Here is a 9,630-nt window from a genome sequence, read left to right on the forward strand (position 1 = left end):
CAAACCCTCGTAGTGAGAGATAAGGGAGTGATGTGAACCCTCGCATTGAGAGATGGTGAGTGATGTGAACCCTGGCAGTGAGAGATCAGGCAGATATAAACCCTCGTAGTGAGAGATGGGGGAGTGATGTGAACCCTCGCAGTGAGAGATGGGGAGTGATGTGAACCCTTGCTGTGAGATATGCGGAGTGATGTGAACCCTCGCAGTGAGGGAGAGGGCAGTTATGAACCCTCACAGTGAGAGATGGGGAGTGATATGAACCCTCGCAGTGAGAGATGGGGGAGTGATGTGAACCCTCGCAGTGAGAAATGGGGGACATGTGAACCCTTGCAGTGAGAGATGGGGAGTGATTTGAACCCTCACAGTGAGAGATGAGGGAGTGATGTGAACCGTCGCAGTGAGAGCTGGGGGACCTATATGAACTCTCACAGTGGGAGATGGTGGAAATGTGAACCCACTCAGTGAGAGATCATGGAGTGATGTGAACCCCTGCATTGAGAGATGAGGGAGTGATGTAAACCCTCGCAGTGAAAGATAGAGAACCTATGTGAACCCTCACAGTGACATATGTGGGAAATGTGAACCCTCGCAGTGAGCGATTGGGAGTGATGTGAACTCTCGCAGTGAGAGATGAGGGATTGATGTGAACCCTTGCAGTGAAAGATGGGGAAATGTGAACCCTCGAAGTGGGAGAATGTGGAGATATAAACCCTCGTAGTGAGAGACGGGGGGATGTGAATCCTCGCAGTGAGAGATGGGGAGTGATGTGAACCTTCACAGTGAGAGATGGGGGAAATGTGAACCCTCGTAGTGAGAGATGGGGCAGATGTGAACTCTTCACAGTGAAAGATGGGGAGATATGAACCCTCACAGTGAGAGATGGGTGAAAAGTGAACCCTCGCAGTGAGAGATGGGGAAGATGTGAACCCTCACATTGAGAGATGGAGTGTCATGTGAACCCTCACAGTGAGAGATGAAGAAGAGATGTGAGCACTCATAGTGAGAGATGGGGGAGTGATGTGAACTCTGGCAGTGAGAGATGGGGCAGATGTGAACCCTCGCAGTGAGAGATGGGGGACCCATGTGAACCCTCGCAGTGAGAGATGGGGGACCTATGTGAACCCTCGCAGTGAGAGATGGGGAGTGATGTGAACCCTCGCAGTGAGAGATGGGGGAGTGATGTGAACCCTCGCAGTGAGAGATGGGGGACCTAAGTGAACCCTCGCAGTGAGTGATGGGGTCCTATGTGAACCCTCCCAGTGAGAGATTGGGGAAATGTGAACCCTCGCAGTGAGAGATGAGGAGTGATGTGAACCTTCACAGTGAGAGAGGGGGGAAATGTGAACTCTCGCAGTTAGAGAGGGGGGAAATGTCAACCCTCGCAGTGAGAGATGGGGGACCAATGTGAACCCTCGCAGTGAGAGATGGGGGAGTGATGTGAACCTTCGCATTGAGAGATGGCGAAATGTGAACCCTCGCAGTGAGAGATGGGGGAGTGATGTGAACCTTCGCAGTGAGAGATGGGGCAGATGTGAATTCTCACAGTGAGAGATGGGGGAGTGATGTGAACCCTGGCAGTGAGAGATGGGGCAGATGTGAATTCTCACAGTGAGAGATGGGGGGAGTGATTTGAACCCCGGCAGTGAGAGATGGGGCAGATGTGAACTCTCGCAGTGAGCGATGGGGGGAGTGATGTGAACCCTCGCAGTGAGAGATGGGGCAGATGTGAACCTTCACAGTGAGAGATGGAGGAAATGTGAAGCCTCGCAGTGAGAGATGGGGGAAGGTGAAGCCTCGCAGTGAGAGATGGGGAGTGATGTGAACCCTCACAGTGACAAATGGGTGAAATGTGAACCATCGCAGTGAGAGATGGGGAGTGATGTGAATAACCTCGCAGTGAGAGATGGGGAGTGATGCAAACCCTCGTAGTGAGAGATAAGGGAGGGATGTGAACTCTCGCATTGAGAGATGGTGAGTGATGTGAACCCTGACAGTGAGAGATCAGACAGATATAAACCCTCGCAGTGAGAGATGGGGGAGTGATGTGAACCCTCGCAGTGAGGGATGGGGGAAATGTGAACCCTCGCAGTGAGAGATGGGGAGTGATGTGAACCCTTGCAGTGAGATATGGGGAGTGATGTGAACCCTCGCAGTGAGGGAGAGGGCAGTTATGAACCCTCACAGTGAGAGATGGGGAGTGATATGAACCCTCACAGTGAGATATGGGGGAGTGATGTGAACCCTCGCAGTGAGAAATGGGGGACATGTGAACCCTTGCAGTGAGAGATGGGGAGTGATATGAACCCTCACAGTGAGATATGGGGGAGTGATGTGAACCCTCGCAGTGAGAAATGGGGGACATGTGAACCCTTGCAGTGAGAGATGGGGAGTGATTTGAACCCTCACAGTGAGAGATGAGGGAATGATGTGAACCCTCGCAGTGAGAGCTGGGGGACCTATATGAACTCTCACAGTGGGAGATGGTGGAAATGTGAACCCACTCAGTGAGAGATCATGGAGTGCTGTGAACCCCTGCATTGAGAGATGAGGGAGTGATGTGAACCCTCGCAGTGAAATATAGAGAACCTATGTGAACCCTCACAGTGAGAGATGTGGGAAATGTGAACCCTCGCAGTGAGCGATTGGGAGTGATGTGAACTCTGGCAGTGAGAGATGAGGGATTGATGTGAACTCTCGCAGTGAAAGGTGGGGAAATGTGAACCCTCGCAGTGGGAGAATGTGGAGATATAAACCCTCATAGTGAGAGACAGGGGGATGTGAATCCTCGCAGTGAGAGATGGGGAGTGATGCGAACCTTCACAGTGAGAGATGGGGGAAATGTGAACCCTCGTAGTGATAGATGGGGCAGATGTGAACCCTTCACAGTGAAAGATGGGGAGATATGAACCCTCACAGTGAGAGATTGGTGAAAAGTGAACCCTCACAGTGAGAAATTGGGGAGTGATGTGAACCCTTGCAGTAAGAGATGGGGAGATGTGAACCCTCGCAGTGAGAGATGGGGAAGATGTGAACCCTCACATTGAGAGAGGGAGTGTCATGTGAACCCTCACAGTGAGAGTTGAAGAAGAGATGTGAGCACTCGTAGTGAGAGATGGGGCAGATGTGAACTCTTGCAGTGAGAGATTGGGAGTGATGTGAATCCTTGCAGTGAGAGATGGGAGAGATGTGATCCCTCGCAGTGAGGTGGGGGGAATGTGAACCCTCACAGTGAGCAATGGGGAGTGATGTGTACCCTCACAGTGAAAGATGGGGCAGTGATATGAACACTCACAGGGAGACCTGGGGCAGATGTGAACCCTCGCAATGAGAGATGTAGGAGTGATATGAATCCTCACAGTGAGAGATGAGGAGTGATGTGAACCCTTGCAGTGGGAGCAGTGGGAGTGATGTGAACCCTCGCAGTGAGAGATGGGGAGTGATGTGAACCCTCACAGTGAGAGCTGGGGCAGATGTGAACCCTCACAGTGAGAGATGGGGAGTGATGTGAACCCTCACAGTGAAAGATGGGGCAGTGATGTGAACATTCACAGTGAGAGCCGGGGCAGATGTAAACCCTCACATTGAGAGATGGGGCAGATGTGAACCCTCGCAGTGAGGGATGGGGCAGATGAGAAGCCTCGCATTGAGTGATAGGGCAGATGTGAACCCTCGCAGTGAAAGATGGGGGATTCATGTGAAACCTCACAGTGAGAGAAGGGGGAGTGATGTCAACACTCGTAGTGGGAGATGGGGGAGATGTGAACCCTCACATTGAGAGATGGGGGAGTGATGTGAACCCTGGCAGTGAGAGATGGGAAGATGTGAACCCTCACAGTGAGAGATGGGGGAGATATGAATCCACGCAGTGAGAGCTGGAGAGTGATGTGAACCCTCACAGGGAGAGATGGAGAAGTGATGTGAACCCTCACAGTGAGAGATGGTGTAGATGTGAACCCTTGCAGTGAGAGATGGGTGAAATGTGAACCCTCGCAGTGAGAGCTTGGGGTGTGAAGTGAACCTTCACAGTGAGAGATGGGGGAGTAATGTGAACCCTCGCAGTGAGAGATGGGGCAGTGATGTGAACCCTCGCAGTGACCGATAGGGTGTCATGTGAACCATCACAGTGAGAGATGGAGAAGAGATGTGAACACTCGTGGTGAGAGATGGGGAGTGATGTGAATGCTTGCAGTGAGAGATGGGAGAGATGTGATCCCTCGCAGTGAGGTCGGGGAAATGTGAACCCTCACCGTGAGAGATGGGGGAGTGATGTGAATCCTCACAGTGAAAGCTTGGGCAGTGATGTGAACACTCACAGTGAGAGCTGGGGCAGATGTGAACCTTCGCAGTGAGAGATGGGAGAGTGATATGAACCCTCGCAGTGAGAGATGGGGAGTGATGTGAACCCTCACAGTGAGAGCGTGGGCAGATGTGAACCCTCACAGTGAGAGATGGGGAGTGATGTGAACCCTCACAGTGAAAGATGGGGCAGTAATGTGAACACTCACAGTGAGAGCTGGGACAGATGTGAACCCTCACATTGAGAGATGGGGCAGATGTGAACCCTCTTAGTGATAGATGGGGCAGATGTGAACCCTCGCATTGAGAGATAGGCAGATGTGAACCCTCGCAGTGAAAGATGGGGGATTGATGTGAAACCTCACAGTGAAAGAAGGGGGAGTGATGTCAACACTCGTAGTGAGAGATGGGGGAGATGTGAACCCTCACATTGAGTGATGGGGGAGTGATGTGAACCCTGGCAGTGAGAGATGGGAAGATGTGAACCCTCACAGTGAGAGATGGAGGAGTGATGTGAATCCTCGCTGTGAGATATGGGGAGTGATGTGAAACCTTGCAGTGAGAGATGGGGCAGATATGAACCCACGCAGTGAGAGATGAGGGAGTGATGTGAACCCTCGCAGTGAGAGATGGGGGAGTGATGTGAACCCTCACAGTGAGAGATGGGGGAACTATGTGAACCCTCGCAGTGGGAGATAGGGGACCTATGTGAACCCTCACAGTTAGAGAAGGGTGAAATGTGAACCCTAGTGAGAGATGGGGGAGTGAAGTGAACTCTCACAGTAAGAGATGAGGGAGTGATGTGAACCCTCACGGTGAAAAATGGGGCAGATGTGAACCCTCGCAGTAAGATATGGGGGACCTATGTGAACCCTCACAGTGAGAGATGTGGGAAATGTGAACCCTCGCAGTGAGAGATAAGGAGTGATGTGAACTCTCGCAGTGAGAGGTGAGGGAGTGATGTGAACCCTCACAGTGAAAGATGGGGAAATGTGAACCCTCACAGTGGGAGATGGGGGAAATGTGAACCCTCGCAGTGAGAGATGGGGAGATGTGAACCCTCGTAGTTAGAGACGGGGGAGATGTGAACCCTTGCAGTGAGAGATGGGGTGTGATGTGAACCCTCACAATGAGAGATGGGGGAAATGTGAACCCTCGTAGTGAGAGATGGAGCAGATGTGAACCCTTGCAATGAGAGGGGGGAGATGTGAACCCTCGCAGTGATAGATGGGTGAAAAGTGAACCCTCGCAGTGAGAGGTTGGGGAGTGATGTGAACCTTCACAATGAGAGATGGGGGAGTGATGTGAACCCTTGCAGGGAGAGATGTGGCAGTGATGTGAACCCTCACAGTGAGAGATGGGCAGATGTGAACCCTCACAGTAAGAGATGGGGGAGTGCTGTGAACCCTCGCGGTGACATATGGGGAGTGATGTGAACCCTCGCAGTGAGAGATGGGTGAAAAGTGAGTCCTCGCAGTGAAAGATGGGGAGTGATGTGAACCCTTGCAGTGAGAGATGGGGAGATGTGAACCCTCGCAGTGAGAGATGGGGAAGATGTGAACCCTTGCAGTGAGAGATGGGGAGTGATGTGAACCCTTGCAGTGAGAGATGGGGAGATGTGAACCCATGCAGTGAGAGAGGGGGGGAGTGATGTGAACCCTCGCAGTGAGAAATGGGGGACATGTGAACCCTCGCAGTGAGAGATGGGAAGTGATGTGAACCATCACAGTGAGAGATGGGGAGTGCTGTGAACCCTCGCAGTGAGAGATGGTGGACCAATGTGAACCCTCGCAGTGAGAGATGCGGGACCGATGTGAACCCTCGCAGTGAGAGATAGGGGAAATGTGAACCCTCACAGTGAGAGATGGGGGACCTATGTGAACCCTCACAGTGAGAGATGGCTGAAATGTGAACCCTCTAGTGAGAGAAGTGGGAATTGTGAACCCTAGCACCGAGAGATAAGGAGTGATGTGAACTCTTGCAGTGAGAGATGAGGGAGTGATGTGAACCCTCACAGTGAGAGATGGGGGAGTGATGTGAACCCTCGCAGTGAGAGATGAGGGAGTGATGTGAACCCTTGCAGTGAAAGATGGGGAAATGTGAACCCTCTCAGTGGGAGATGGGGGAAATGTGAACCCTCGCAGTGAATGATGGGGAGATGTGAACCCTCGTAGTGAGAGTCGGGGAGATGTGAACTCTTACAGTGAGAGCTGGGGAGTGCTGTGAACCCTCACAGGGAGAGATGGAGGAGTGATGTGAACCCTCACAGTGAGAGATGGGGCAGATGTGAACCCTTGCAGTGAGAGGGGGGAGATGTGAACCCTCGCAGTGAGAGATGGGTGAAAAGTGATCCCTCGCAGTGAGAGCTTGGGGAGTGAAGTGAACCTTCACAGTGAGAGATGGGGGAGTAATGTGAACCCTCGCAGTGAGAGATGGGGCAGTGATGTGAACTCTCGCAGTGAGAGATAGGGTGTCATGTGAACCATCACAGTGAGAGATGGAGAAGAGATGTGAACACTGGCAGTGAGAAATGGGGCAGATGTGAACTCTTGCAGTGCGAGATGGGGAGTGATGTGAATCCTTGCAGTGAGAGATGGGAGAGATGTGATTCCTCGCAGTGAGAGATGGGGGAGTGATGTGAATCCTCACAGTGAAAGCTTGGTTAGGGTTGTGAACACTCACAGTGAGAGATGGGGGAGTGATATGAACCCTCGCAGTGAGAGATGGAGAGTGATGTGAACCCTCACATTGAGATCTGGGGCAGATGTGAACCCTCGCAGTAAGAGATGGGGGAGTGATGTGAACCCTTGCAGTGAAAGATTTGGCAGTTATGTGAACCCTCACAGTGAGAGCTGGGGCAGATGTGAACCTTTTCATTGAGATATAGGGCAGATGTGAATCCCCGCAGTGAAAGATGGGGGAATGCTGTGATTTGAACACTCGTAGTGAGAGATGGGGGAGATGTGAACCCTCTCAGGTAGAGATGTGGGAGTGATGGGAACCCTGGCAGTGAGATATGGGGAGATGTTAACCCTCACAGTGAGAGATGGGGGAGTGATGTGAACCTTCACAGTGAGAGATGGAGAAGTAATGTGAAGCCTCACACTGAGAGATGGAGGAAATGTGAACCCTCGCAGTGAGAGATGGGGGGGGGGGGTTGTGAACCCTCGCGGTGAGAGATGGAGGCGTGATGTGAGCAGTGGCAGGTAGGGTTGAGGTGTGCAGTTACAGGCGGAGTGACAATGCAGCCGTGACAATAAGATGGAACTGTGATATGAGCAGTGGCACTGAGAGGTGAGCAGTGGCGGTGAAGGGTGAAGGGTGAGAGGTGAGGTGACAGTGAGAGTCAGGGAGGCATTGGCGCTGGTGGCAATCCCTTTTGGCACCCATCTCCCTCCCCCCCATGATCTCCTCAGAATCCCTCACTATCACCCGGAAGAAGTGCCCCTCCTTTGTCCCTAGCCCCTCTCGCCCATACATGTCATTTGTTTTACAGCTCTGGTAAAGGTTGGCTTTATTAATGCACTCAGCTATCCGCATAAAATACAAATCTATTATTTGCAGCTGGCATATTAACCCTCTGTGCTACTTCAAGGCGAGTCAAAACTGTCACCAGACAAAACTGTTCTCTCTCTCTCTCTCTAGCAGGAACATTATTCACAAGAGTTATCTTGACATTTTTATTGCTGCCTGAGAGCTGGAGGCATAAAGAGCCCTGTAGCAGGTGCTTTTAAATCTTAAATTATTGCTAAACACAGTACCACCCAGCCCCCCTCCCCCCAGGTCAGTGCCCCTTTCCTCCCAGGTCAATGTCCATTGGGGCTGCAACCCTTCAAGCTAGCCTTAGATGGAGGTGTGATGTGGGCAGTGGCAGTGGGGAGTAAGGGGTGATGTGAGCAGTGGCAGTGCGGGGTGATGTGAGCAGTGGCAGTGAGGGGCATGGGGTGACATGAACAGTGGCAGTGAGGGGTAACAGATGGTGGGCCTTATGTAGGTGGGCTTGCATTTACCACTTCATAAATACCGAATCATACCGATTCGGTATTTATGAAGTGGTAAATGCAATGTAGGTAATGAGTCGGTAAATATTACCGATTCGGAAAAATTCGGTAATTACCGAATCGGTATTTACCGATTCGGTAATGAGGCATACCTTCCCATTGATGGGAAGGTATGCCTCATTACCGAATCGGTAAATACCGATTCGGTAACGGGGGAGCACATGCAAGGGTGGCAGGGTGTCACATTGACACCCTGTTGCACCCCTGATTCGGCCATGTGTGCACATGTGGCGCACATACATGCCCTAAGGGCATGTATGTCTGCCACATTGCACACTTAAACGTGCACAAAAATGCTTTTTGTCACCTATTCATCATTTACCACCAACCTTTAGTTGGTGGTAAATAACGAATCCCCACACCCACCACACACTCCCCCTACATCTCATTTCATGATTCGGTATTTACCGAATCGGTAATATTACCGAATCGGTAATTTTACCGATTCGGTAAATACCGATTCATGAAATTCTCCCCCTACATCTCAAAAGCCAAAATACCGGTCGGTAACGGTATAATTACCGAAAATCGGCCGTTACCGACCGGTATTTGGCTTCCTACATGAGGCCCGGTGTGAGCAGTGGCAGTGAGTGGTGATGTGATCAGTGGCAGTGAGAGGTAAGGTGTATGGGGTGATGTGAGCAGTGGCAGTGAGCGATAAGGGGTGATGTAAGCAGTGGCAGCGATGGGTAATGGATGATGTGAGTAGTGGCAGTGAGTGGTGATGCGAGCATTGGCAGTGAGTGGTGAGGCGAGCAGTGGCAGTGAGTGGTGAGGCGAGCAGTGAGGCGTAAGGGGTGATGTGAACAGTGGTAGTGAGGGGTGATGCAGGCAGTGAGGGGTAAGGGGTGATGTGAGCAGTAGCAGTGAAGGGTAATTGATGATGCGAGCAGTGGCAGTGAGGGGTGATGCAAACAGTGGAAGTGAGGGGTCAGGGGTTGATGTGAGCAGTGGCAGTGAGGGGTGATGCGAGCAGTGAGGAGTAAGGGGTGATGTGAGCAGTAGCAGTGAAGGGTGATGTGAGAAGTGGTCGTAAGGGGTTAAGGGGTGATGTGAGCAGTGGCAGTGAGGGGAGATGTGTGCAGTGAGGGGTAAGGGGTGATGTGAGCAGTGAGGGGTAATGGGTGATGCGAGCGGTGAGGGGTAAGGGGTGATGTAGGTAGTGGCAGTGAAGGGTGATGCGAGCAGTGGCAATGAGGGGTTAGGAGTGATGTGAGCAGTGGCAGTGAGGGGGTAAGGGGTGATGTGAGCAGTGGCAGTGATAGGCCAGGGA

The sequence above is a fragment of the Triturus cristatus genome, chromosome 3_1 (assembly GCF_964204655.1).
Source record: "Triturus cristatus chromosome 3_1, aTriCri1.1, whole genome shotgun sequence".
Lineage (NCBI taxonomy): Eukaryota > Metazoa > Chordata > Amphibia > Caudata > Salamandridae > Triturus > Triturus cristatus.